Below are 21,520 nucleotides of genomic sequence, written 5' to 3'. Positions count from 1 at the left end.
CCCACGGGCAGCGGGACAATTGCAACTGGTGTACCAGCCTGGGATTTACTGCATGGCAAGGCAGCAGCTGGGTCAGAAGTAAAATTTAAACAAGTAAACCTGAAAGTAATACAGCAACACATAAAGAAGAACTATGAAAAACTCAGTCGACTTCCTCCAAGTCAACTTTGTTTCAGAATTTTCCCACAATAAGAAAATCCTTCTTTGAAGCTTCTGCAAGGTAGGTAGTGTCTTTGAGGAAGATGTTAAAACCTGCTAATTGTCAAGACCCTCTCTCTGACTGCTAATTTCTAAACCTTCTGGCATTTTGTAAAATAGACAAAGACAGAGCAAGTAGCAGAAAAAGCAGAGGGACAGCTGTGTTACAATCCCTGCTGATTTTGTTTTCAACCAGCAGCTTTTGAGAAGATTCCAGGTAGCATATATAATACCCATTTTCTACAAAAAAAAGATTATCATATTCTTCTGAGCACTGTAATGCTCACCATCATAAAGGAAATAAAATCAACCTATCCAAAGCCTTCTGGCTAGTTTCTGAGCTCCTTTTCATCACTTTTACACCAGCCTGGCCTTCACTGGGCCCTCGCTGGTTTCAGTGGGATCACAGTAGAGTAACCAGGAAGGAAATGCAGTGACTGAGGGGGTATTTTTCTTCTTTGAGACCAATGGCAGCTGAAGCAGACATGACTAGCTTACAGAAAATGTGAACTATTCTGATTTGATGTCTGGAGTTTAGGATAATAAAAGACAAAGGAAATGTTTTTCTCTAATTATTTAGTGACACTCTGTGATGGGTTGTTGCAGTTGAACTCAATAGCCTCCTGCCATGAAAACTGCCAATCACAGCTGCAGCAGATACTGAAGACCTTAGTTCATTTATGTACTCATTCACTCCCCCAACTCAAGAGTCTGTGTTATGTTGCACAGACTTTCTCAAGAGAAATAACTAGTCTAAGGGAGAAGTCTAATTATTGCCTCCAGTTCTGTGTGGTTTTTTTCAATTTAAATTCCTGTATTTAACTGAACGAAATTTCTTCTAAGAATCAGCATCAGTCAAAACCTGCTTGTCAATGCAACTTTCCTCACAGAATCACAATGTTAAAAACCTTTTTTAAAATCAGATAAACAACAGGAAATGCAGATATATATTTACTTTATAAGATTTTGGATGAAGATAATTATAAAATGTGGAATTTATACTAACTCAGTTAAAACCTATATTAGGAAATTGTACTCTGACAGATGTAACCAAGCCAGTAAGAGTAGAAAAATAGATATAGATAGATCTGTAGCAAGCAGAAAGTCCTGTATAACTGATTTTGTTTGGAGAACTTACACATCAACACTAGCAAAAGGGTTCCACATCAAAAAATTTTGTGTCGGGGTTATTCGCCACTGTAACACTGACGGTGCAATTAAGCCCCACTCCTGCCCAAGGTTTCCCGTATGTACAAACACTGAGCGCATATAAAGTATAGGATGCTTCTGGAGCATAACGAATCTGCTTTGCAGGTGTGTTTCAGCTGAAGTGCACCCATGCAGTGAGTTTAACTCTTCCAAGAACCATCAGATGTACCACATGAGAAGGAGACGGCTGATATGAGCACACTGTAGAGACATCGTCAGACTTCTAGATGGACAGTCACACAGTGAGAGACAAGTCAAAAAAGTACTGCAGAGGGGTTTCTGCAGGGTTTCAGACCACCAGAAATCTCTTACCAAGACACGTGGTAGCACTAATTACATAATGGCTGCTAGTATTTTCTAAGTCTGAAGCTAGTGTCAGTTACCAGAAGCTCTAACTTCTAGTCCTGGACCTTTTCTCTAGGGAACACAACCTTTTCCATAAAGCCCTTTCAGTTTCACTCTCGTTCAGCACTGTTTTCGCTGCACATTTCATTCTACATGGGAAGAAGAAAGATGTAGGACTATAGGTTCCCACAGCACACCAACCAATCCCTGAAGGTAAAAGTGGCTATGATTGCCTTCAGAGGGACATCCCTGACACAAAGAAAAAAGTTGTCCATTTTTCTTCGGATTCAGTGAACCACTGGTTATTTCGAACATGACTTAATAGGTTAAACAACCTGGAGGAAAAAGCTATCTCAGTCCTGCAAGTCTTCTCTCTCTCATCAGACCTGGGCATGAGGGCATGTTCCGAACGGAGAGAGACAAGCCTGATTCTTGTCCAGTAGTGAAGGAAATTTACCCAGCTCTCACTCAGCCCAGATGAGGGCCCCAGGGAGGAAACTTGTGTCTGATGTTGCCGTCACCACATTGCATGACTTGAAGGATGGTTGCAGCTCTTACCTTTTGAGAAGAGCACCGAGGCTAGAGCCCAGCTGCACTTTTAGAGCCTATTGGCTGGTGCTTGCATTGCACAGTGCCACACTCTATTCCCCAGGTGTGATCTCTTTTAAAAGCCAGAGATTTGCAGCGATTTGTTTCACATCCCCTGAGGATGTTTCTTTTACTGAGTGGCAAAGGAATTTTCAGCGCTGCCTTCCCCTGGGGAACCATCGAAATTCCCACTCCCGTCTCTTTCCTCTTTTATGTATATCATCCAGAAAGTCAACATCCTCTGATGCCTCCCAATCTAACACTTCGTTTCTTCCTGCAGACAGAGTAGTTATTTTTAATTTTTACATGATGATCAGCTTATTCAGGAGTTTCATCTTTACTTAATATTTGCTGTTGTCTGACCTCTTTAGGGTTTGCCATTGTTCCTTTGAATTCCTGCTGAATTAGACTTTTAAATCCCCTCTCTTGTTCTTATAATATGTCTTTTTCTTTTCCAGTCATTTTTTTCTGTGTCATGCTGCTTCTCTGAAATTTGTTTCTCGACCACTAAGTGACTTTGCTGTTCTAATGACTAGGCCAGTTTTAAGGTCCTTTCTTGATCCATTGTTTTCTGATTGCAGCCACTAATTTTTCTGATGTTCAGTACAATGAGCACAAAATATTTTAGCAGCCTCCCACAACAATCCCAATAAGGGACATCCATCCTTAGATTTCACTTCATAACACCTACAATAATCTGAGAACTTCTATAATATATTAGCCATTGCTTTGTGACCTGGAGGGACACTCTCCTTCCACAGGGAAGTGTCTAAAACCCAGTTTGTTTCCTACGTCATAACCACTTACCTTATTTAACACTCCCATTCTCTTTCTTCCCTTTATCCAGCCTGTTTCCATTTTGTTCTGCTCTTAAACATTGTGCATAACAATATTCACTACCAGTCACATAATTTACAGAGTCTTTTTGCAAGTCTGACAGGAGTATTCTGAAAGATTGCTTCAAGGAAGAAAAAAAAGCCCAACTAGTCTGGTTTATACCACCCTGCCCTCTGCTCTCCTATAGAATTTTATAAAACTTAAAATATTGTGGTACTGTGTAGGGAGACATGAGCCAGGACCAAGAGTTAAAGAACACTCTTCTGTTTGATCTATCCATTCATAAAAAACTCCCATAAATTCCCCCTTTCCTATTTCCTTCTGGTAAGTGTTTCTCCATTTACACCTGGATAATCCATTCGTTCCTTTTAAGGTTGTTAAAACAAAAACCAAACCCACTTTTTTTCTAACAAGATACCTAAATATATAAGCACCTACGTAAACAGAGATAGGTAACCATTCTCAGAGAAGTCATTCACAGCTACCAAACCATTGCAATAACTGGGAGGCCAGCCTTGCAGCAGACCACCAGGGCCACTGAGGCACCATCACCTCCCTGGTCCTGTGGCCCTTTCGCCATGCTCCCCAGAGACCTTCCCTACTCAACTCTTACATTGTTACAGCCCTCCGAACCCACATTTAACTCTTTTCCCTCTGCACCTTTTTCTTCTGGGAACTATTTCCATTCGTTCTTACAATGATTGGAGTTTGGGGTAGGTGGTTGTTTTCTTAAATCTTTATCACTCAAGATGGTTAGAGGAACATTTGTGTGGCTATCCTAATAGAGATACTGCCTGGGGTTTTGGCGCTGACAAGATTTCAGCACACCAAGGCGTTCCCAGAAACAATAATTTAAGTTCTGGAGGAATTTAGCATAAAAATCTTAGGACTTCAGGCAGCAGAAGAATAAGGTATTGATGTCCTAAATTTTGAGCTACATCGTGTCATGGTCTCATTGAGTTGTGAGATCTGTCTCACCCCTTTTCAATAACTGTCCATTAAGTTTCGTGAACTCAAGATGCAAAATTCCCTCCTGCTCTCCTGACCTCAACATCAGGGGTAGAAACTTGGCCTGGAAGTCAACAGAAGTTTGCAAGAAATCTTGTTTTCCACTTCATAAACACTGCAAATAAAGATTGTACTGACAAAAAATTGTTAAATGAGAGAGCACTCTTTATTAGTAGTATTACCTTATATCATTACGTATATATTATCTTATATACACATTTTTATATATTGTCTTCTACATATACCTTTATGTTACCTTTTATTAACTTATCACAGAGAAGACAGTTAAACTTCAGTTTGGATCATGGTTTGGTAAAGTATGATGTCCTGCTAAAAGGAATACAAGGACCTGCCTTCCTTCCTGCCCACAGGGAGTAGCAGTTCCCAGTGAGACAGTCAGTCATGTATTGCTAAATCCAGAGGGTGCATGCCAGTATTCAGTACTGTCAAAAGTTTCTCAAATTGTGTCTAGGTTATCAGAGAATTTTAAGATGAGGGAAGAAAAATTCAGACAATTGGGAGTATTGATAGCTAGACAAGAGATCAGTTTGGACATATTCATTGTTTTTCAAGAAAATAAAATTGAGAAATCTATTTATAGAAAGCAAGACTGTGTCTTGTTTTACGTCTACATGCAGTGGACACACCTGATGGACACACATTTCATACCTGTCAGGCATTGCAATGCGTACAGGACTACTGCATGGTCTTCTCTCTTCCTTGGAGGGCCATAAGAAGAACAAATCTTACTGGACAGTTTTGATTGTGTGTTCCAGCCCTTAAAGCACTCAGTGAACATAAAATTACAGTGACATTTTGTTCATGGATAGTTATCTCAGCTCAATATTATTAGCACTATGATAGTCAAAGCACTTCTGACAATAAACCTCTTAATTGCTGGTAGCTTTTTAATGGTGGATCCACTGCGTCATTTGTCAGCATAGATACTAACTTGGATAGCCTACCAGCATCCTAGTGCATTTAGAAAAGGGAAGAATGTCAACGCATCTGTGCAATTAGAAGTGATGGTCTTATATTGCAGGAGGGCTAGTATTCCAGCCAGTTTGCTAAAGACTGGACTGGGATTGCAGCTCTGTGTTTGTTTAGCTGATGAACATCTGCACAGAAATCTGATGTCGCCATTTGCCAGAAACTTTTACTGGAAGGGAGCTGAAATATTTAGCAGTTTGATCAGTCTGTTTCTCTGCCCCAAGGACTATATGGAAGTGTGGCAGTTCTTGTTATTTCAGCAATAGTTCTTGTATATCCTTATCTAGGTGCTGATTTGGCAATTCAGACAAACTCCTATGTAGCTTAAATAAGGTGCTGATTTGGCAGTTCAGACAAAGTCATACATATCTTAAATGGGACCCTGAGAATCTCCTAAAGTTTACGAATGCTTAAGAGCTTAGCTGCTAGTAAATAGTTTTAGAAAAAAATCTCTTCCCACAAAAGCCACTGGCAATTTTGCCACTAAATTCAATCAATCAGCAGAAAAATGAAAACTATCTTTGGAGGTTTATATTTCTCTGTGGCTTCACTTTATCTAGATCAATGATGTTTTTTTCCTATATAGGTTTCTGAGAAGGGTCTTCATACACCAAAATGTTATTTGCTTATTCAAATGCATGTATATTTACATATTATGAATCCTGAAGAGACACCACGTTTGGCTTCTTTTTCGCACTTAGAATCAAACAGGAATAACTCAGACCTCTCCAGATGAATTTCATGCATGTAGCTGCACTGAAATATTGACTGGCAAGCCACTGTACCTAGATATGTCCCAGAAAGAAATCCGTGCAGTTATAAGCAGGATTCAATGCAATGCTACAACAAAGTTATTGTCAGGCAAGAAAGCTGATCGTATGCCCACAAGTGCTGGGTGTTTGCCTGGATCTACTCCTGCTATCAGTACATGTGTCCTGGGCCTCTCAGAATGATTCAGGGCTGTGGGAAAAAGGTATCCTTGGGCTGAGGAGCCACACAGTGACTGAATACTGGAACAGGCTGCCCAGAGAGGTTGTGGAGTCTCCTTCTCTGGAGACATTCAAAACCCGTCTGAGCGCGTTCCTGTGTGACATGATCTAGATAATCCTGCTCCGGCAGGGGGATTGGACGAGATGATCTTTCGAGGTCCCTTCCAATGTCTAACATTCTGTGATTCTGTGATTCTGTGATGAGAGCTTAGAAAATCTATAACCTAGAGCAGTCAAGAAGCTGTTCAAACTGTGGGGAAAAGCTGGCCAGGACCAGGTTATTGCATTTGCAAAGATTGCTTGAAAGCCCTTCTCGCTCTCTACACTCCTAAATGAATGGAGAAAGGCATCTGCTTCAAGTCCTGCAACATAAACACCTGAATACTCAACATCCAAGCTAAGAGTCATCCTGTACTCACCTGTATTTGTATATTCTTACTGAATTGTATGCATCTCCCATATTTGGGTAAGCATATGGCCTCTCAGCACATTTCTGCCACTTGTGAAATATAAACCGTCATGAATGTCAAAGAATTTCTATCAATTTCATTTTATTCATCATACATACAAGGTACAGATAATAGACACAGCGGGTTTCTGGACAGCTTTAGAAATTAGGAACCTCCAACTCTAAGATCAGAGTTTTCTAGCAAGAGAGGTGAGCATGTCTCTGCACAGTTCCTCACTGGCTTAAGCACATGAAATCTTCAGGAATGGATATGTCTCCATCTATGGATGGACAGTGCAAAAAGACCACCACACCACTACAGCACTGAGCAGCAAGCATTTGTGACTTTCCTTTGTACTACTTCACTTCTCCCCAGATTGAGGTCTGTCACTGTGACTGTAGTGTAAGTCCACGTAGATCTTCTGCTCTGCTTTTGTACCAGCTCTGCATCTGGCCAAGGGATCAGTGTCGGCAGTTCATCAGGGAAGTGGGAAAAAAAAGCATCAGACGCTTTTATCTCCACAGAACACAATAATCTTCATCTGTTCAGCCAGCTACAAGGAAAACATCCATAACTGTGTGGGATTTCAGTGCAGACTGAGTATTTGTCATGTCCCTCAACTTCAATGTCATTTTAACAAGCCTCAGTGTCTCTTTTCTAATACAAATCACAGCAGTTGGAAAAGTGAGCAGGACCATGCTGGAAACTCTAACTGTTTATAACTCCTACATTCCATGAACAGAGGAGACCCTCCAGTTTCCATGCTGGTTGGAAAACACTTGCTACTGCTCTCCCCAAATCTCATAAACCAAGTGAGAACAGTTAGGTCCCTGGTGGACAAAAGCTATGTGAAACTTCAAAATTGGCAGATGGAGCCCAGTTCCCCCACTGAAAATCAACGTAATTATGTTGACTTTAAAGATATTTATTCTAGCTGAGCATTTTGCCCTAGACTAACCTTGATAATTATTTTTTAAAGTTATATAAAGCGATACAAAATAAAAAACAAGATCTTATCACAATCTTTCTGAGCTTAAACCAAAATTTTCATGATTACAGAAAAACTAATCCTAGAGATGTTTTCTGGGTTGCTAAGGCTCCACATTAGCCCAGCAAACGTTTCCAGCCCAATTTGAGTAGGGATCACTGGAACGCCTGTTGTCAGGTAACTCACCCAAAAATTTTCTTTAGTTATAGTTTTTAGCTGTTTTATACAGTTTCTTACATTTCAGAAATATTCCCTCTTTCCAATTGTCCATCTGGCTTACAGTAATGGACGTGTACAGTGGTATTGCATGGGAGAGACTGGAGGGGATGTGGTGCCACCTGGAAGAGAAAACACATGACATTAACTGGTGAACCATGCCCTTCCCTGGGAGGTCTGTGCTGACCCGTCTGCATCAGAAATGCCACCAAGGCCCACCAAGCCATTAGGATGTTAGCGCGTTATTAGAAATTAAAAGATTTCATCTTGCCATTTCATCTTGATTCTGACTTTCATTTTAAATGACTTTGTCTCTTGTGCCCTGTTACATTGATTTGTCATGCTAAATTTGTGCCAAATAAATAATGAACTTCCTAATTAGCTTATGTTGAAGCAAGGCAAGGATGAAATTATATCCTACTGTCTTAGTGTCTGGGGCCCTATGAAAAAAACACACTGAAGATACTAGAAACTGTGCAACTCCTCAACACGTTAGTTGTTACCATGTTGACTTCCAGTGCTTTGATGCTGTAGAAAAGCAGTCGCTTTGAATGCTTCTAACAGCACAGAGATTAGCTCAGCTCTCATCACAGAAGTCTCACAGATAGCTGCAAACTACAGTTGAAAATTGCAGTAAATAGTGGAAGAAAAATGTGTGTTCACATATATCTCATGAACAAATACCTGACACACCCTTCTCAATTAATAATTATTACTTTTTTTTTTACCCTAAATAGACCATAACCTAAGCCAATAAGCAGAAATAACCTAGGAACTCTGACAACTTTTCAAGCTTTGAAGGGGACCTAAGCTCCTATCCCAGCTCTGAAACAAGGTCTCAGCCTTGTACAGCACATAAATATATTGGAAAATTTGCCTAAAAAGATCAAGAGGGAATCTCTGCCTCCACCTAAGTCCATGGTAAAATCCTTGTTAGCCACAATCAGCTCAACATTTAGCCCTAAGCTGAATATCCCATAGACCATCTAACAGAGGAAAGAACCAAAACCAAGACTCTGGTACGTCTGTCTGCTGTCCTAGGCAAAACAACACCTGTCATACCAGCTGTTACTACTGTTATCACTAGCATTACTACCTTTCACTATTATTATTACTGTTAAAATTGCTAATATTACTGCTAATATTGACTTCCTAAAGGATTACTACTCTGTCCAGACAACTTTTGTTATTTTTACATGGTAATATTTCTGACCAGATGTACATAACATCTTCTGCTGCTCTTTTTAAACATTGTATTTAATGAGGAATTCAGGAGCAACATAAATTTTTGTCAGGAGTTAGATGCTGAAAATAGTGCAGATGAAGCAGAATAAGTACCAGAAACTTTAATAACTAACCGAAGAACACATCTAATCTATCATCCATGACAAGTAGTTTCTTCCTGCATGGGAGAAGTCTCACAGAAATACATTATGAAATGTAATTAGACACATGCATCAACTCTTTTATTGAGGAAGAGAAATACTTCTTAGCTGTTAGTGTTCACCATGAGATAAACAACCATATGGCATAGCTAGAAGCAGAATGGATCATAAAAAAAGGGGAGCCATTCACCAAATTTAGCTAGAAGCTAGTGATGTCTCACTAGCAGAAAGAAGACTTCATATTTAAACAACATCTCTATTTGCACCAGATGAAATGAAGAGAGAAGCATGAATTGTTTGCCTAGATAGTAAACACTTTTATAAACCTAAGATGCAAGAATTGCCTTACTAGCCCAGACCTAAGGTCCATCTAGTTCAGTATCACATCTCCAACACAGGCCAGAAACAGGCACTAAGGTAAAGAGTAAAAGAATCAAGGCCTGTGGTTTAGATTGGATATTAGGAAAAATTTCTTCACTGAATGGGTTATCAAGCACTAGAGCAGGCTGCCCAGGGAAGTGTTTGAGGTATCCCTGGAGGTATTTAAAAGATGTGTAGATGTGGTGTTTAGAGACATGGTTTAGTGGTGGGCTTGGCAGTGTTAGGTTATCATTTGGACTCAACCATCTTAAGGGTCTTTTCCAATCTAAATGATTCTATGATTTGCAATGGTGGATCAGCCAGGAGTAAGGGACATCCTTCCCTTGTCATACTGAGGCATGATGCCTCAATTTGTGCCATCCTATCTGGAGCTGATCCTTGGGGAGCCCTGCTTGATACTATTAGCTCTCACATTCAGTGAGATCAAGGAAATCCATTTAAAAATATATTACTTACAAGTGACACACCTTAGAATTAAATTCAGCATAATCTACTAAATATATATATATATACAACAGAGCAATGCCAATGCCACTCAGCCAAGATATCTCAAAAAGCTTCCAGTTTTCTCCTAAAGTATCTAATGTTGATGGTGCATGATAGAAACATGTTCTGAAATATAATTAAACAGGTGTATTTTATGCTTTGTCAAGACAGAAAAGTGCTGCAGAGCATGATCACAGTCCAGCAGGTGCAATGGCAAACTGAATAATTTTATACATGTATTAATGCTACGACGCAAAGAAATTGTCTGTGATACCAATTTCCCTAATGGATTTATTATGATTTTTAAGAAAAAAAATCCCAGACTACAATATGTCTAGATGGTCAAATTAGCGTTCTCAAAACAAAAGGATAAAAGCAGTGGGAGAAAACAGGTGTCATCATAAAAATATAATTACCTCACAACAAATATTCAACACGTGGTCTTGAGAAATGAAATCATTCCAGGAAGACTAAGACTAAGACTTTGTGTTCAGTTGAAGAAAGATGAACTTTGAATCTATATAAACTAATTTATTTTAACTCAACTTGTGTTCATATGTTTGCTGTAATGTTGATATGTAATGTGATTCAGAAACAAAATTGGTAGCGTTTACAAGTAGGTGTTATCTAAACTGCTTTGCTGTTACTAACCTGCTGTAAGAGAAGTCCTCCACTTTTCCAAAGGAATTTTGTCACAGTCAGGTCATATTTTTTATTTTTATTTGAATTTTGTCTTTCAGGACATAATTTGGACAGTGGCTGGGAATGGGGAAGAAGGGATGAAAGAGAGAAACACAGGAAAGGTAACTTAAGATTGAAGAGCCAGGTGTACAGATGTCAGAGTCAGAATAAGGTCAGCTGCAAAGATTTAGCTGGGTCCCTCGATGTGCAGAGCTGTTTGGCTGATAGATGAGGACTGTGTAACAAGATGGATGACTGTAGGTGTAACAGGGAGGTTTCTTCATTTATACTGTTAAACACTTCCCTGAAGAGTTGGATTGCAGCTCTGGTATCTACCTCAGAGTTCCTGTGTAACAGGAGACTAGTTGCTTCAATATTTTACAGATCACTAAGTGTGTGACACATTTTTTTCAACTGCCATTGAGCAAGAGGGTATGTAGAAGAGCTGAGCCCTAAGAGTTGCAGCTGAAGGCAATGAGAACTGGTCTTTGACATCTTCATGAGGCATATGGTGGTGAAGCACTTTGTATCACACAAACATTTTAACGGACATATTTTTCTAGTTGCTCTTAAAATCATCCTTTCACCAGTGAAATAGGTATAAATACTCCTTTTAATTCACAGAAATATACGAAGTCTTGTGTTTAAGGCACCCAGACAGTACAGTGACAAACATATTTTAAAAGCCCGTGAAAAAAAATAATTATTCTATCTTCACAGTAGGGTTTGAAGTGTGTATGGTAAAGAAGGAAGATAAAGTAAATGTCAAATAACTGCTCATGTAAACAAGCACCAAAAGAGCACGGGTCACTTTTGAGAAAAACAAGTGTGCACGTAATTCCAGTATCAGAAGATATAAAGTGGCAGCTGAAATGAGATTGGAAACGTAATTCTGACACTCTGTACTGTTTAAGAGTTTGGCTTTGGAACCCCCTAATCATGTTCTTTTACCACCAAGGGTGGAGTGAGTTCATTTTTTAAATCAACAGAAAACCGCTATTCAAAACAACGCTACTGTTTGTCACAGATTGGGCATAAAACTACCTTACTTTCAGGAAAGGTTCATAAAGCTCTTCAGGTGCCTGGCAGATAATCTCAAAACACCTCATAATAACACCAGGGAGACTAACACAAAATCACCTCACGCCATCTCAAGAGTTGAGATTTGCTAAGAAAACCTTGTAAATGTTCCTACTGCTCTGTTGAGCTGCTTGTATGGCTTATGAGAATAAACGGAGAGTTCTGCCTTCACAAGGATGCTCTCAGAACCACTGTGTCTTATGTGCAGGGTCATATTTTCGAACAAAATATTAGAAAACTGGCAAGTAACTGGCTACACTCTGTAAAAAGGTAAACCTGTCTGTTTCTGAGATTCAGTTTAGGTTAGGACGTATTAGCAGATGATGAAAGATGTTCTGCTGTCTTTTTAAAGCTCTATGCTCCTTTCTCTCCCTCTTACAGCTCTTTTGGAAGCACCAAGCAGATTTTCAGTACCCAGAATTGAAATGCACCTTTTGAAGATGCTGCATGCAAGGTAAGGCTGTTGACATTTCACTTGAGCTCAGGTCAGCCCCTGCTCCCAGACAGGATGAGGGAGGGTTTTATAGACACTTTCAGAGTCACCACTGAGACATCTGACACCAACATGTCCCCCAGACACCACCTGTCGTTGTTCTTGCTGCGCGACCAGACTCTGCACAACCTGTCCTTCAGGCACCTGCATCACCGCTGCTCCCACTGTCAGCTGAAAGAAGCTGGTGCCTGTCTCATCTGGGAGTGCTCAGCCCCTCTGCAGAGGAGGGTGCTGGTTTGGAGAGGCAGTGGATTTCTTTTTTTTTTTTTGTTTTCTCGATGTTTTTATCAACAACAGGGTCTTTGGAGGAATAGTGGCTCATTTTCTTGGGGGATGGCTGACTGTAACAACAATAAAAGGGCTGCAGAATTTAACCTGACTCTTTTTCTCCCTCTCATTTCTTATAAAACTACCATCACTGGGAAAGTTTTGGCCTTGTCTTCCCTAACACAAAATCTACAGAAGGATCTTAGTTATGACAAAAAGTGGGAATGAGACGTGACCTGTCCTCTAGAGCAGGAGCCTTGTAATTTCTTTCATGAACTACATCAGCTTTGAACACATCATTGTCAGGAGAGCCATTATGTCTGAAAGGATCAGTACTAGGTTCAGGTGAAAAAATGAAAGACTCAAACATAAGGGCTGTTGCAGAGACACTCATAGACAGTCTGTCAAAAAGGAAAACAAATTTGTTGTGAACTTGGCACAGGATGATGCTCACATCAGGAATCGAATAGGGTGGTAGCTTGCTATCTGGATGGTGATGGGTGTCTCTGCTGTAAGAGCCCTTGCAGTAGCATCTTGAGCTGGATGGAGTGAGACTCCTCATGCGTCTGCCCTTCTTAGTCCTTATAGCCCAGCTGGCTATAGTCCTATGTGACCACTCTGTAAGCACATGCATAATCAGTCACTATGTATTACATTAACCAGATAGAAAATGTCTTAAATATCTTACCAACATCCAAAAAAACTGCACTGCATGACCCCTTCTGCATGAATAGCTTAAAATGTCTATTTACAGGTGTTTTAACTAGGTACTATTTGATCAGTTCTGCATCCAGGACCACCTAGGGTAGTCTTTGGAAGAAAGGGTCAGATTGTCCTACAGGATATTAAGTGATACTTTTAAGCATATGAATTGGACAAGACCAAAGTTACCACTGGGAGGGTTCCTGCACCATACAGTTAAATACTTAATTGTGAAGGTGGACAGCAGTTGAGTCTATCACCTTGTTCCAAGGTGCTCCATCATCTCCAGCTAGGAACAGTGTTATGGTAGATGGGTAGATGAATGGATGGATTTATTTTATCTCCAGAAAAATTCAAGTTCTGGATGTCAGCATCACTTAGAAAGTGTCCATTCCCCATATTCAAGCCATAGCGCTTGAGAAGTTCCTGATTGTCTCCAAAGTCTTACTTTCTGTGGGCTACACCCTTTTTACCTTCTTTCACATGTGGGTAGTCAGGTTGTAACAGGCATAAAACAAGCTCCGCTGCTCCCTCATAGCAGAGCATTGTGAGGGCTCCAGGCAGACATAGACACAGGTCATGGGAGGAAAACGGCAGGTAGGAAATGACTGGTTTACACAAGGGCTGATGCTGAAAATGCAGCAGCAGGCTTAACTGAAGTCTTCTACTGCTCCACTGTCTCACAACATCTATGGCATATGTCCTCTTAGTAGGAAGCAGGAATGGGTTTTTGCACAAGAAAAAAATAACCTTTGGGTGTGCAAGAGTATACTTCAATGTCAAGACAAGATTGCTCAAACTATTTGCACTGAAAGACAGATCACATTTCCTAAGAGAACTTTAACTCTGACAGGAGAAATGAAAATTTAAAACATACCTTTCCTGCAGGCTAAATTCAGCTTTGTAAGCCAAAAAACATCACACAGAAACAGTCCACATACAGCGCATACAATAAAGGAAAGAAGATGCTTTTTACCCAGTATTTGGATTGTTTCTAATATTTAGCTTTCCAAGCAGAAGGTGAGTGTTGAGCACATTTGCTGCCCAGTGGTGAGGAACCCAATGCAGGCCTCTAAGTCAAGAAGTGTAGCTACTCAGTAGTGCTACACTAGCAGTACTAAAATATGTCAATCACATCTTCATTTGCCACAGGACCATGAATCAGGACTCTGCAAAAATTTCTCATCTTCCTAATCTTCTTCAAACAAGTCTTGCCAGTTTGTCATTTGCGTGCAAGGCCTCAGGAAATACAAACCTACAAGGCAACTGATTTGTGAAAAGGGGAAGCTTATTAATGTGAAAGTTGGTAGAAAGCATAATGTGTTTGTTTACTGCAAGGGCAGACTAGGCGTCTTCTACTAGTTGAAGGTAAATGGGTCTGAAAGGTACCAAGAAAATAATTAATGCCTATGCATCAGATACCATGAAATGAGAGGAAGCAAGAGCTAGACAAGGGGAGAAAAAAGCAAAGGGACGTCAGCATGCATCTGCAGCTCATTTGGTTTCCACAGAGCACTTTTCAAATAGCCTATGATCTCGCCTGTGTAGGAAGAACAATTTTGATGAATGCTGCAAGGTGACAGAGTTTTGGAGGCGTAACATGAGGAAGGCTGTAAGAATCCCCCATGCCAACCCTACCATGTGTTTCTGCTCCCTGCAGTGCCTTGTCCAGATGTTTCCCCAGCAGAAACTGTTTCCTCTGTCTGATCTTTGAACGACATTACATGAGACTGAATCTGGAGGTGTCAGCCATGACAAGGATTTTTAGTGGAGAAGTGAAAAGTGGCATGTCCTTTCCCAAAGTGGTGACAAACTGAATAGCCCAGAGAGGCCAGCAATGGAGGAGAGCTCAGAGAGTGACACCTATTTGGTAACTGGAACACCAGGCAGACTAAAAAGTTTCTTTAAGACACTGCAGAACATCTGCAAAACATAAGAATGTCATATAAATCTGAGTCACAGCCAAGATCTTCACTCCCAATATCTCCTTAAAATGGGAGTGGGACAAAATATGCCATGCCGAGAGAAAAACTGTTCGCAAAAATGCCAGGGGAAGAGCTAGATTTTCAAATCCCTGTTTGTCCTCCCTATTTTATGAGATAATCTGCCTTCCAGGTGAGCACCTGGAATTTCCATGAATAGCATTCACATGCAACAACAGTTATTAAAAAGGTCTAATCATTATGCTGACTGTATTCAAGAAGTTGTGAGAGTTACCTGCTCCTGGAGTGTCTCCTCTCCAGTTATTCCTTTCTTCCTTTCGTTAAGTGCTACTATTATTTTATTTTCTCAGTCTCAGGGAAAAGGTGTACAGAATTAAAGTGTTAGATGAAAAGCTTTCATTCTGGTAACTGCTTAAGGGGAAGCTTGCATAAACACCAGGAGAAAATAGAAATAACTCATTTCCATTCCTTTATTTCTGAGGAGTGACTGATTTCTCTGTCAACAGCTAAACAAAGCTGGACGAGAAGTTGTTCCTCAAGTGAATAATAATGAGAAAAGAATGTGATCTGAGGTGCCTGTTTAATTCTGAGTGGTGTATTGGCCTTTGCTTTAGATCAAGTAGCTTTTACACTAAAATAGAACAGAGGCTTGGCCCAAACAAGTCAGTGGAAAAGTCTTAGCTTTGGGTTGGGCCTTAAAAGGACGATCCTCTTACCAGGAATGGTTGAAAGAGACTGCTGCTTTTTTTCTGTCTCATTAACTTTTCTTATAATCACCATTTTCACTTTAAAGTTTTCTTCTGTCCTTCTAGTAATGACTTTAAAGACCTCTATTTGAGGCATATAAACATGTAACCATGCAGTGTAACTGGGGACATTTATTCTCTCTTTTCAAATTACCAGCATTTCACCTCAAAGATGCCTCTCAGGTTTACAGGCTGTCAGTAAAGAGCTGTGACTCTGCTCATAAATCAGTGCAGAAATTAGTAACGATATGTAGTAATACAGTTGGTATGAATGCTGTTTCTGCCAGGCAGGCACTCTTGATGACCCCACAGCCCAGACAGTACATCAGCAGAAGACCTTGCAATCCTCACACCAGTAGGATGTCTAGAAGGCTGTGACATGTCACTTATACCTCTTTTGTCTGTTAGGCCAACAAGAAAAGGCTATAGACATATGTCTCAAATATATGTATTTCAAACAAGGGAGAAGACAGCAACCTGATCGAAGATTTATGAAAGGTGAAGTAAGCATGAGCTGAGGCAAAGGATTATCTCATTGCAGCTGATATCTCCTATGGGATATAAAAGATCTGTCCAAAAACCACTTTGTTGTTACCAGCCAAGAGGTACCCAAAAGATGCAGACAGCATCCCTCCTCCTTGTACTTCACACAAGTACCTTAGCCGGACCACCTGGACACATATATCTTGGCACTTGTGAATGTGAGAGCCTATGAGGCTAAAATCAAACTACTTAAAGATTTTGTATAATAAAATCAGCTTCCTCTTCCTTAAGAACATGCATTAAATTTTGTGACACTAATTTTGCACTGAAGTCCTGATCATGGAAGGGAAGAATGCACAGTGTCTTGCAGAGCTGAAAGCATCCAAGGGATTATTGTGATAAGGACAACCTTACAGTGGTTACTATAAATCACAGAAACTCAAGCCTCAAAACCCCAGGCACAAGGGATCAGGGGAGCAAACCTGTGGCAGCAGCTGAAGCTGTCAGGGCCCTGGCCTAGAAATAAAAGACAAAGTCTTTTGCTTTCAAAAGTATGAACCCATGGGAGACAAAACAAGATGGAAAAAGAAACTCTCACAGTCACCCATGCGAACAAAAGCCGTGCATAGTTTGCTTCAGATGGGAAAAGCTATTTGCCTGTGAAGATGATGGGCATCTGGAGGGCCAACCCAGGCCAGCGGCACCTCCTCTGAGTCTCAACAAGAAGCTCCAGGTACTCCTTCTTCTAGTTTTAACTGCCCAGCTCTGAAGAGCAGATTGCAATAAGAGGACAATATGAGGTATAGTGGGAAGCAGTGCATGGAAGTACAGAGCAGCTCTCCCCTGAATCCAGAGCTAAATTTAAAAAAATAAAAATAAAAAAAACATGACAGCTCTTCTGAACAATGAGTAACAGTTTCTTTTTGCCTACCTAAGTATTATGTATTATATCACACAAGGAAAAATAACCAACCAAAAGGACATGTAAGTTACCATTAAGGCCACCAAAGAGTAGACTGAGGTGACAACCAGTCTGGACCTGTGAAGTGGCAACACTGACCCTCTTTGCTTTTGCTTAAAGTCCTTTTAAATACTTCTTGTCGACTTCTTTCTGCAGAATTATTTATTTTGAGATAAAATACATTATATGTCTATTTGTTTATGGGTTTATGTTTGTTTGTTTTTTACAACCCATTAGGTTTATAAACTCTCTTTTATCTGTCTGTTTCATTTATTTGAACTACAATAGATCAGACGGGATTAGTTGCTTAGCAACTTTTCAGTGGCAGAATCTATTTTAGAGAAATCGCAATGCTCATATTAGAGGTCAGAAAAATTTATAATACCATAAGCCAACCAGAAAATGTGTTTCAACAACAAAGATTTCTTGCAAGGCTTCTATTTTAGTGAGAGAGGATTGCAGATTTCCACCAGTATGTCCTTCTGGCAAAGGGATAACGTATATTTAAAACAGAGAATGTAATAGGAAGGCAGGAAAATACAGGTAAATTTAGATGAAGTAATATTATACCTTTCTTAAGTATATTCCATTTCTTCCTGCACTGCAGCTTTACTCTGCTCCTGCACAGGTTGGACAACTGTATTGCAGAAAGGATAAACAGAATTAAACCTCTAGCTTTAGGTCAAAGTCTAATAAATATTATTTGTTTCCTACCTGCTGATAACTACAAAGGAAGATAACATATAACGTTACAATTAAATGAATTGAATTTACTCAGGGAATATGGCATCTGCCACAAAATATTTTACACAGTGCTGAGGATACTGTAGATTGCTTGAAGATAAATTCCCTCAGATTGCAGAATAGATGGTATCACTTCTGTGATCTTTCCCGATTTACAAAACATTCTCAAACATAAGTTTCAGCACAACACTTACACTACTGTACTTTGGCACATATAAACCACATTCTCCTCTGGTTTTTCTCCAGAGATATTTTAAACTTTCACACTCTGATTACAAAATGCAGTGTGGCCCACCTGGATTCTTCAAACCTGGAGATGAACGGCAGCATCTCTGAGTTGTTTTGAATGCTTTGGTATTTTTAATGCTTACATCAATATTCTTGGGATCTCTACACTTAACAGAATGAGTTAACACTTGACTGGGTCTCAGCAGCACCCAAGATGTAAGTGTATAACATGAAAATCTCAAGCAGGTCAAGGGAGGTGATTCTGCCCCTCTGCTCCATTCTGGTGAGACCCCACCTGCAGTACCATGCCCAACTCTGGAGTCCTCAGCACAGGAAAGACATGGATCTGTTGGAGCGGGTCCAGAGGAGGGCCACAAAAATGATCAGAGGGCTGGAACACCTCTCCTATGAGGAAAGGCTGAGAGGGTTGGGGTTGTTCAGCCTGGAGAGGAGAAGGCTCCGAGGAGATCGTATTGCAGCCTTTCAATACTTAAAGGGGGCTTACAAGAAAGATGGGGACAGACTTTTAGTAGGGCCTGTAGGGACAGGGCAAGGGGTAATGGTTTTAAATAGAAGAGGGTAGATTCAGACTACATATAAGGAAGAAGTTTTTTACAATGAGGCTTGTGAAACACTGGCACAGGTTGCCCAGAGAGATGGTAGATGTCCCATCCCTAGAAACATTCAAGATCAGACTGGACGTGGTTCTGAGCAACCTGATCTAGTTGAAGATGTCCCAGCTGATTGCAGGGCGGTTGGACTAGACGACCATTAAATCTCCCTTCCAACTCAAACTGTTCTATGATTCTATAATAAACCAAAGTGCTTTATGCACTGGCATTCAGCACATAAAATAAGTTTTAGAAATGTGCTATTTCCCCCTGCTCTACATGTCCTTATGGAAATTATGTGAGTTTCTTCCCTTTTAGAGAAGAAGTGAATAACAAAATATAAAAAATGCAAGCTTTGTTTCAGAAGAGAATTTTCCCAAGTGAAAAGTACAAAGACTGCCCTAAAATTTTTCAGTGACCTGTTCTCCTGAATATATCAACAGTAGTCTGCATTCTTGTCTCTTTTGGGGTTAATCTGTTTGCCAAGAGCCTTTGCCTTTTCCTCTGTACTTTAAACAAAATACTAATCTTTGTTCTCTCACAGAATGCATATGCCCCTTCACAAAAAGCCTCTTCCTTAGAGCAGGTAGGTAAATGACTCCTGCAATGACCTCTCATCACTTTTAACATTTGCAAGGAGCTGTTTTACCTGAACTTTTGGTTTGGATACATGCACCTAGACTGATTATCTTGGGGCAGGAGAAGCTACATATTAACTGAAAATCTGAAAACCACATACAAAGTTTAGGAAAATTGTTGTTAGTGAAACCAGATATGCTCAGCATAAACTAAAAATATCTCATACTTTTTTTTGACAGTTAAAAAAAAACATTCAGAAGGTAACTTTTCAATATTTCCTATTCCCTATAAAATTCTGTAGACTTTGGAAGATAATAACTTCTCAGCCGACTTTACAAACACTGTTCATTTTTCACTGCCTCCTGCTTTATATGATCATTTCCCTTGGGTCAGACAGTTTAGTGCCTTTTTTGGACTAACAGGAATGACTACACAAGACCTCAAGTAAGGGAGAAGACGATCAGTTCTCTTTCCTCTTGTTATTTCCAATACTATCTGAGAAACTTGTTTTAAGGAAGGAGAAGGAACATTGCTGCATTAATACAATGTTCAGATAAAGCCACAGGGCACTGTTGTCTACTAACAGGCCATTGAATAGCAATAGAGAAAAATGAGGTTTAGAGATAATTAATTTCCAGGGATAACACAGTCTTTATGAATAATAGAATTTACCCCATCTCTCTCAGGCAGCATTTTAGATTGAGATTTACATTATGCAAGCTTTTTTGAGGGAGAGTTCATAGTAATTTTTCAGTGAGAAAACTAGTAATTTCTTCAAAGTAGTAACTGATAAGAATAAAATCCCCACTTTGATGTTTTACCATTTTAAGTTTAGCTAGCTTTTTGGTGACTATTATAACAGAATAAAATAATATGACTGTTGCATGTTATTAGTGCATTGGATAGATAGCAAATTCTCTAGTTAATGTTCCAGTGCCGTTTCACATCCTTAAAAATTAATGAAACATTCATCTTTGCAAGTGGAGCTTTGCATGCAGAATGTCACAATTATAGGTTTTGAAAAACTAAGCCAGTTTTCATCCACTGCTTTCAAGTCAGCTAAAGGTGAATCTTACCTTTTCTTCCATTACAGAAGAAAAATTTAAATACATTGCAGAGGTCGTAATGGCAGGCTAATGCCCCTGGAAGGTCTGACAGCAGAACTGCACTTCACTTGCAGGCTTTAGGAGCTGGTGGCACACAGGCTGGATAGACCTTGAGGAGAAAGTACGTCAGGGAAACAGGAAGGCATTGCAGCCTTCCTATCAGGCACTAGAAGACAAAAACCTACACAGTCACCTTGAAAACAGTTCAGGTATTTAGTTCAGGTGGCTAAGTCCGCCTGATGCACCTGATGGAGAGCTCACTCTGCAGAGGGTCTGATCTGGCAGGAGGTGAGCCAGCTGTCTTCCAAAACTGGCATTAAACCAATGAGTATAAGTTGTACCTTAGCAGAAAAGCTGCACAACAAAAAATATTTGAACCAGCTTGAAATGATCTGCACTGTACTGTATGGAAAAGGGAAGCTTCAGGATGCTCAATCACAAAGCATATGTGACGTCCTCAGAAACAGACAGGTTCATAAACTGGGAGAGATGGAAATAGACGAACTTGGTGTTTTTGCTGCACTCGTTGAGCATAATCTGAAGGAGCACATTCAAGCTTCCAGAAGAACAGTGCCACCTTGGAGCTACATGATCATTTCACCAGCTGGAGGCAGATGTCTAAACACTGATTGATCTGGGAAAGCAACAACCATACACACTCACATTGAGAAAGCAACTTCTCCAGAAGTTCTCTCAGTTCAGGCCTCATTTCAATTGCCAAAAATCTGGGCACTTCAGAAATTTGTCCTCCAAAATCTTTTCCAGGCACTGCTTTTGTTGTTTGGTTCATGTTTTGGCAACATCCAGCAAATTCAGCTCAACTTAGC

The 21,520-nt window shown here is 40.1% G+C and overlaps 1 long non-coding RNA gene across 3 annotated transcripts in view; it reads right to left on the bottom strand.

Annotated features, from left to right (window-relative positions):
- Positions 1-6,363: 6,363 nt before the first annotated feature.
- The window catches only part of LOC137676639 (uncharacterized), a 64,764-nt gene continuing 49,607 nt past the window's right edge, over positions 6,364-21,520 (bottom strand). For all 3 annotated transcript variants that reach the window (XR_011050109.1, XR_011050110.1, XR_011050111.1), the window contains 4 exons: positions 20,664-20,802; positions 17,996-18,062; positions 7,839-7,939; positions 6,364-7,166 (listed from right to left, as the gene is read on the bottom strand). This is a non-coding gene — a long non-coding RNA (uncharacterized lncRNA). The remainder of the gene's footprint in view (positions 7,167-7,838; positions 7,940-17,995; positions 18,063-20,663; positions 20,803-21,520) is intronic.

Source organism: Nyctibius grandis, chromosome Z (assembly GCF_013368605.1).
Source record: "Nyctibius grandis isolate bNycGra1 chromosome Z, bNycGra1.pri, whole genome shotgun sequence".
NCBI lineage: Eukaryota > Metazoa > Chordata > Aves > Nyctibiiformes > Nyctibiidae > Nyctibius > Nyctibius grandis.
The sequence above is the reverse complement of the archived record's forward strand: the minus strand, read 5'-3'. Positions and strand labels throughout refer to the sequence as shown.